Here is an 8569-nt window from a genome sequence, read left to right as displayed (position 1 = left end):
AAACTCCAACATTTTGATTTGTTTGGCCTCCCTGTGTGTGGAGCACACAAACTTGCATTTGTAACATTCCCAGTTATTTTCAGATTCAAGATACCTTTACCCATAAATAAGTAGATTTAAATGTATATGTTTATATACTGTTGGGGGACACTTGGCAGTGGGCTGGTGATGCAGGTTGGTAAAAAGAATTTTACTAAAGGCAAGGAAAAGTTTAAGAACAAAGGAAAGTTTAATAGGTTCGCTGCTACAGGCAACAGTGGGCCACACAGATGAGAGGTCCCTGTGTGCCCTCTGGCATGAAAAACAAAGGAAAACTTTTAGTTATGCTGCTATGGGCAACAGTGAGCCACAAAGGCAAGAAGTGCCTGTGTGTCCACCGAGTGTGAATGTGCAGGGTCTTTTATTCAGGAAGGGGCTGTGAACACAAAGGGATAGGGGAACAGATTTCTGATTGGCTATAAGTGAGGTAAGAAGCTTTGGTATACAGGAGGATAGTGGATTTATGACTCCAGTAAAATAGAGACATGGGCTGACATAAGCAAGGTAGTGGAATTTATGATTCCGATAAGGAGGAGACATGGGCTGAGACAAATCAGCCTGAGCTACGGTGAGGCTAGTCATTTTCCAGAGCTGTTAATTCTGCTAAGGCAAACACCCATCAGGAGTTTATCTTCCAAAAAGGAGCAGGCAGATGCCTGAGGGCTGGAAGTTTGGAGGCTGCAGGGCCTCACAGGCACCAGTCTGCACTGCACCCGTCTTTGTCTAGGAGTATGAAAAGAGACATGAATGAAATAAGGTCTCATTCACTTAGAATGTTTATTTACTTTGCTTGACTTTTAGTGGCTTTAATTTCTATTGTTTCTTGTATAGACACATAAAACCGTATCACAAAGAAGCTTTAAAATGAGAAAAGGAGATTAACAAGAATGGTCACTGATTCTGTATTTTTCCTTTGGTTTTAACTATAATCAGCTTCTGCTCCAAATAACACCTGGAATATGCTAACAACAGGCAATTCTTCCTTTAAGAATGACTCAGGACAAAGGTTTTAGTTTAGTAACTCACCAATGGTTATCAGTCAAGAGCTATACAAGAACTCTGACTCAGTTACTGACCAAGGCCTTGAGCTTTTCCTAGAAATAACGTTCTTAAAATGATTTGTTTATATAATACAAAGAAAACTATGTATTAGCTCTCACCCAGTCTTTTACTGATTAGGAAAGTCAACAGATTTCTAACAATATCAAAGTAGATCTTTTATCCAAAAGAGCTGCATCCTCCAAAATGAGAAGCTTAATGTAGATAATTCACCTAATTAATTTCTGACCCATTTTCTTAATCTAAAAGTTTTGATTTCTAAACTATCATTATCTGGTGTAAGATGAAAATTTACCCAGACAGGTCATCTTGTTCAACTAGATTATCAGAGAAAATAATAATAAAAGTACAAATATGAACCAGATTTCTCTGGTATTATTTTTAAAGCCCTAAACCATAAATATTGTAATTAATTTTTAATTAATTAATGACAGAAACTGAAATCTCTGTGAAATGAAAATTGTAGGGGGAAAATTACATTTTTCTATATATTTATGTATGTTTACAAACAATCGGTATTACTGAAAAACTATTTGAAATGAAAATATATTTAAAATCTTCAGTTCTATATTTTTCCTGAGAAAAGTTTTAAACTATAGACTACTGAATGAGGCGGCCATCTAGTGACAGAAAAGGGCACTACAGACCCTGTTTTGCACGTAGTGAATGTCATACATGTTCTATGCAGATCAACTGAAAACTAAAAAACTGTAGTAGCTCTGTCCAACATAAACATGATAGAAGTCACACATGTAATTTAAAATTTTCTAATCTCCGCTTTTACAAAGTAAAGGGAAACAATCGTTTTTATAATACATTTTTATTTAACCCATTATATCAAAAACATTATCATTTCAACATGTAATCAATACAAAAATAGTTTATTTTTTCCATACAAGGTCTTCAAAATACGATGTATATTTCATAGCACATCTCACTATGACTAGCTACATTTCAAGGGTTCAATCACCACACGTGGCTGTGGCTAGTGTCTTCCATGTTGGACAGCGCAGATCCAAAGAAGTGACAGCTACAGTTACTTTGATTAGCCTAAGTTCATTCATTTCTCAGCCCCTCTGCCCACTTTTTTTTTTTTTTTAAAGTTTCTCCCTTTCCCTCTTTAAATGCTACTTTACTTTGTAAAGTTTGTTTTTTTTTCCCCTCCTGTACATTTTGGAATATTCAAACGGTTCTCAAAGCTCTGCCCGTGATCAACACGAAGACCTTTGGAGGGTCCATGCCTCCTCTAGAGGGCACCAGGGCGTTACGTTTGCCTGTGCGGTCCTTCCATTTGGCTCGCTTGGCGCTCAGAGGCTCGGGCGGCGGTGAGCTACATGCCTGGAGGGCGGAGGTCGTGGGCCACCAGAGGGAGAGCACGCCGGAGGATGAGAGCTTGCCCGGCGGTCTGGCCGCCTTGTGACATCACAGCGCCGTGCCTTTGGGGTTCAAGACCAGCTAGGCTCCGGGGTTCCAGACCCCGAAGGTCAAAGATTTTCAATGGGAAAGAGCCGGGACTGGAAGAGGCAATGAGTAGGTTCCATCTCGTCCTCTGATCCGGCGAAGACAGATGAAAAGATGCGCTTAGGGACCGAGAGACTCGCGAGAGGGACGCTCCCCACCATTTTCCAGGAGCACCAGCGAGGTCTTCCGGGTAGACCCCCCACCTCTGCTGATTGGTCGGAGGTTGCCGCCACGTGATCCAGAAACGGGTCGATCATCCTTTTCCCCGCCCCCTTTACCCCCTCCCCACCCGGAGGTCGTGGGAGGCGGAGAGCGGTTTCCTAGGCAACCGCAGCGCGTAGTGTGTACACACCAAGCCCCAGTATAGAGAGGGTGTTGTGCCTGCTGCTGCAAAACGGGAATTGAGAGGTGGGAGTGGACTCCGCTCTGCCTCGGACTGCCCTGGAATCCACCCTCTCTCTGGGGTAAGGTGAGTGTCTGTCACCTGGCGGCCTTCGGGCGTACTTGTAGGCAGGCCCTGCGAACCTTTGCTTCCCTCTCCTCCCTTTGTGGGAGGAAGACAATAGAGAAGCACGTTGAGGTCCGAAGACCCCCGTAATTGTGCAGTGGAGATGATGATAATAATGAGAGGCAGTGACGTGGCTTTATATGAGGCCGTCAGGGCTACCAGAGCAAAGCTGAGGAGGAGAGGGAGGGTGGCTCACAGCCGCCTGCGCAGCCTTTACTGAGACCAAGTGCTCCTTGGAAAACCTTGATACTACTCACCTAGAGCTGGAAGGGCGTTTTTTTTGGCCCATCAGTAATAATCGATGGATTCTGATCTCTTTATAACCCGAGGGAGGAAGCGATTTAACCATACAAGGCTTCTAGTTTGTGGAGAACAAATTTAATTTTCGCACAATGACATCTTCCCCAGCTCTCATGGCAGACAGAAACATGGTCATTTATACGCTAATTGTTGTTATGCTCTGACTAATTGGTCATCTACAGAAAGTATTTCCAGTTATACCATATGGGACCATGTGGCATAACAATTAATTCAAACAATTCAATAAACTTTTACCCAATAACAAGCATGTGCCAGGTGCTATAATGGATTCGTTGTCCCTCCCTTCAGTGAACATGTAACCTGGTAAGGGAGAAAGAACTAGAAGCATCACAATGCAGTGGGACAGGTGCTGTACATAGGGCATATGCAGGCCTTAATTAGAGTCATAAGGAAAAGAATAATTATACTACTACCAGAGAGAGTAAAAGTCTTCACACAGAAGACCTTTGATTTAAGATTTTAAGGGTGTATGGAGTATGACATAAAGGGGAAGCTAGGGAGGGGAAACAGCATATGCCAAAGTACAGAAACATCCTATGCCATTCAGAGAACTATAGTTTGGCCAGTGCCAGGGGTGCTTTTGGAAGTTTGTGGTTGATGAGCTTGAGAGGTAGGCAAGAGTTAGAGTCTGGAGACCATGAATACCTTCCATGGGGAGTAGTGAGTGTGGATTTACTTTTCAGGAGATGGCTGTCACAGTAGTGTAGAGGATCAATTGGCAGGAAATGGGACTATAGGGGAGGTATCTGTTAAGTTGAAGTCATGAGAGCCTGAACCAAGGCAGAGGTGACTGGAATGGAGGGGAGGGGAAAAAGTTGATAGACATGTAAGAGTTATACACAGAAAGATTAATAAGTGAGTGAAAGTGAGAGAAAGGGTAGAAGAGTGGTTGAGCCTAAGTCCTAAGTTTCTTACTTGGATGATCAAGGATGGTGTCATTTACCAAGAGAAAACATGCATTAGGAGAAGCAGGCTGGCTGGAAGATATAATGAATTCAGTTTTTAACATACTGACTTTGAGGCACTTCAGATGGAGCTTTCTATGTGGGTAGTTGTATTGTTGCACAGAAAAGAGGAAGAGAAAACTAGTAATTCTTCACCAAGAAGGAAACTGTTGATCAGAAAAGTAGGTTTGAAATAACAAGTAGAGAGAAGCCAAGGAGAAAAAGTCAAACCAAGGAAGAAAACTTAAAAGAGTCACCAGCATTGTCAAATTCCATGTCAAGGTCAACTTAAGTTGAGAGCTGAAATGTGTCCAGTGTCTTTGGCAATTAGATTATTGTTGACCTGAAAAAAGAAACTGCAGTGGCCTGAGGTGTCCCCACTGAGATTGCAGTGAGTTAAGAATTGAGTAGAAGTATTGAAGTGTTGCTGATGACTACCTATCTTTGCTAATGTTTACTAGTGCTAATATGGTGCTAATGAATTCTGTCTAGAAGTTCTTCTGTAAAGGGATCTAAAATCAGCTATTTATAGAATACAGGAGGATAGGGTAACTTTTTTTTTTAAGATAGTAGCACCCTAGCATTCATATAATGGAGAGAAAAGAGACCCTAGAGAAGGAAAGATTCGAATAAATAAAAGGAGAAAAATTTGACAGACCCATGTTCTAACAGACACTGAAGAGGCTTCATTTTGGACAAGAGAAAGAATACTTTTACTATGACAGGAGTCAGGAAGGGAAAGAAATACAGTTAACCCTTGAGCAACAAGGGGCTAAAACTTATAGTCAGTCCTCCTACCCTTGGTTGTTCTGCATCTTCAGATTCAACCAGTCACGGACCCTGCAGTAGTGTAGTATTTACTATTGAAAAATATCCGCATATAAGTGAAACTGTGCAGTTTAAACCCATGTTGTTCAAGGGTCAACTGTATATTTTAAAAGGTAAGGGAATTTAAGGAGTATCTGATGGCATCACTGTTCTCTGTGAAGATGGGGGCAAGATCATCTGCTGAGAGAGAAAGAGAGAGGGAAGGGGGGAGACAGAGGAGAGAGAGAGAGAGAGAGAGAGAGAGAGAACTTGAAAAGATTGGTGGAAGTTTAGAATAGTCCTGATGCTGTGACTCCCACATTTATATCCTGTACTGGTTTCCTGGAGGAACTAGAGAAGACCTGCACTCTCTTAGATGGGAAGGCCCTGAAAAGAGCTTTCCCAAAGTGCACAGGAGTGGGTACAAGCTGGGCATCAGGACTCTCATCTCTTGATGGAATCAGGAGCTTATGCTGGGAGGGTCCACTTATGAGTAGAGAAAGCATACCAAGGCTTGCAAGTACCAGGAAGGTCCATAATTCAGATGCAGTTATGCACAACCTCATAATTCAGGTATAGTTATGCAAATTATAGAATTTAGGAGTTTTAAGTTACACTTTGTTTTGCTAATAAACTCCTGAATTACAAGTTTTTTCCTAACTGAGGGCATTGGTGAAGGGAAGATAAGGTGAAGTGAGAGAAAGGTTAGCATCCCAAATATGCATATTTCTCTATCAAGAAAAAGTAGTCTTCTTGAATAAATGGACAGCTATATCTTGTTCTTGAGGAAGACTCAATACTGTAAAGATGAAATTCTCCCCAAATTAATCTTTACAATCAAATCTCAGTCAAAATCCCAAATTAATTTAAAAACCAAATGCAAAATAATTACATCTTATTTAGAAAATAAATGTGAAAGAATACCAGGAAATTTCCAAAAAAGAAAATGAGGTGGGAATTTACAATATAAATCACAGTAATTAATACAGGATAGTACCATAGGGAAAGATAAAGCTAAAAGAAAGCACAGATTAGAAAATCTGAAATTAGTCTCAAGTATATATGATAATTTAGTGAATGATGAAGGGAGCAGTTAATGTCTTCTGAAATAGATATCTTGGACATAGACTAGAAAGCTTGGATAGCCTTTTGGTGACTTTGAGGGTGCTGAAGTCAGGCTTGGTCCCTTGTGTGGTGGTGGGCAGGCTTTCCTTTGATGCTCACAGACATTAAACCAGAATGCAAGGGCTTCTCTTCTCATGAGAAGAGGTGCTACACAGCCCTCCTTTACCTGGGGTGCCATCTGAGTAAACCAAAGGAGGGAAACCTGCTTCTCTGTACAGGACCCCATGGAGTACCTAAATTCCTTCAGGTTGTTCTTTACTAAATGCTCCCTTTCCTGGCCACTCCTATGCTGTAATATCTGGAAATTGTCCAAGAATGGGGTAAAGAGATGGTTGCCAATTGGAAGCAGGGAAGGAATAATCAGTACTACCTTTAGTAGACATCCGTCATCTAACCACTTCCCACCATCCTCACTCCAACCACAACCCTCTCTCATGTTATTACAACTGCCGCTTGACTGATCTCCATGCTTCTGCTCCCAACCCCTACAGTTTATTTTCAACAGAGTAGGTAGGGCAATCCTTTTCAAAACCTAAGACAGCTCTTGTTACTCTCCCATTCAAAAATCCTCATATGGCTTTCCATCTTACTCATAATGAAATCCAAAATCCTCCTAAGAGCCTACAAGCTAGCACGTGATCCGACCCCACAGTACCTCTCTGACCTCACATCCTATTATTCTCCATTTCCTCCACTGTGCTCCAGATACTTCATTTTCCTTGGTATTCTACAAACATGCCAAGTATACTTTCACACATTTTTCTTTTTTTTGCATTTGCTCTTCCCCCTGCTTGGATGCTTTCCTCTCAGATTCCCCATAGCTCATACTCCATCATTTCCTGCAGTTCTTTGCCCAGAGGCCACTTTATCAGAGAGGTCTTCTCTTTTCTCCCCTACCTGTCATTCTTTAACTGGGGATGTTAGGCCCTCAATGCATAAATGAATGAATGAGTGTAATGAACAGAGATTCCAGTGTATTACGATAATTTTCTGGCTGTATTTTTCTTTGTGATGCTAGCCGGAGGTCCTTCCTCAGCAGAGTGGGCAATGTCCCCAGTTTACAAAGCCTGAGTACAAGTACAGGCTGTGTGCAGTACCCTGATATAAATCTCAAAATCCTTTCACTTGGTCCCTGTGGATGGCCCACAGCCACTTTCTTCCCAATCACTGCTGCTCTGAGGTTGGGAGTTTTTTAAGGAGAGTTTTGTGAAACTTCTTCCTCTGGTACCTTGAATTTTGGGCTGGTTTGTACTAGTGATGGGCTTTTCTCTGTCTGATGCCACCTGCTTCATCTTCATTCAAAAGACGTCTCTCAACATCTCTGGCCATCTGCGCTCCTTCCCTAGCACAGCTACACATCCCTTTCTTATTTTCATAGTTCCCTAGTCATTCTAGTGATGTTTGGGGAGAGAAGGTAGATAAATACATGGACTCAAGTCACCATCTTTTTTCCTTAAAATGTTAATTAATATGTACACCTGCACATGTATATGATTTTGCATAAATGAATAAAAGTGAGCATATAAGTATTTTTAAAACATTAAGTAAATTTTCATTTAAGTATAACATATTTATAGAAATCACACAAATCTTAGATATCTAATTTTATCTTGCAAGGTGAATGCATTCCTTTAACAAGCAACTAGATCAAAAAATATATCTTCATCAGCACTCCCGAATCCCTCTTTTGTCTCCTCCTAGTCACTTAGCCCTGAAAGGTAATCACTATCCTGACTTTTAATACCATAGATTAGTTTTCAAACTTTATATGAATGGAGTCATGCAGTATGTATTCATTGTGTGTGTGTTTTCCTTTGAGCAACCTTGTGTTTGTGAGAATCATCCACATTGTATACAACAATCATTTCTTTCTTATTCCACTCGTAGGTATAAACCCAAAAGAAATGTGTACTTATGTCCTGCATGATAAAAATAACCAGGGGACCACTGTTTGGCTCCAAACTGGAGACAGTCCAAATGTCTACTAGAGCAGTAGAATGAATAAGTAAATGGTTATATATTCATATTTTACAATACTAAGCATTTTTTAAGTATAGGGTTTGTTTTCCCCATTTTTCCCAGATCCATCCCCATCCAATCTCTCATGCCTATCATAATCACAAGTTTTCACCTGTATCCAAGGTAACTCATGTTAACAACTTAGTATGTATCCTAACATATTTTCTCCTTATATGTACATAGTCATACACACATTCACATATCAATGTCTTTATCTATATCTATACACACACATATGCACACACATATCTGTGAGGGAGTTGTTATTCTAAAAAGTGGGATCACA

The 8569-nt window shown here is 40.8% G+C and overlaps 1 protein-coding gene across 1 annotated transcript in view; it reads left to right on the top strand.

Moving 5' to 3' along the window:
- The first annotated feature begins 1935 nt into the window (after positions 1–1935).
- Positions 1936–8569, top strand: part of LRRC9 (leucine rich repeat containing 9) — an 88236-nt gene continuing 81602 nt past the window's right edge. The window contains exon 1 of the mRNA XM_045522061.2: positions 1936–3028. The gene's annotated coding sequence lies outside the window, so the exon portion shown is untranslated. The remainder of the gene's footprint in view (positions 3029–8569) is intronic.

This window comes from Camelus bactrianus, chromosome 6, assembly GCF_048773025.1.
Source record: "Camelus bactrianus isolate YW-2024 breed Bactrian camel chromosome 6, ASM4877302v1, whole genome shotgun sequence".
Lineage (NCBI taxonomy): Eukaryota > Metazoa > Chordata > Mammalia > Artiodactyla > Camelidae > Camelus > Camelus bactrianus.
Note: the sequence above shows the minus strand (reverse complement) of the source record. Positions and strands in the feature narration are given on the sequence as shown.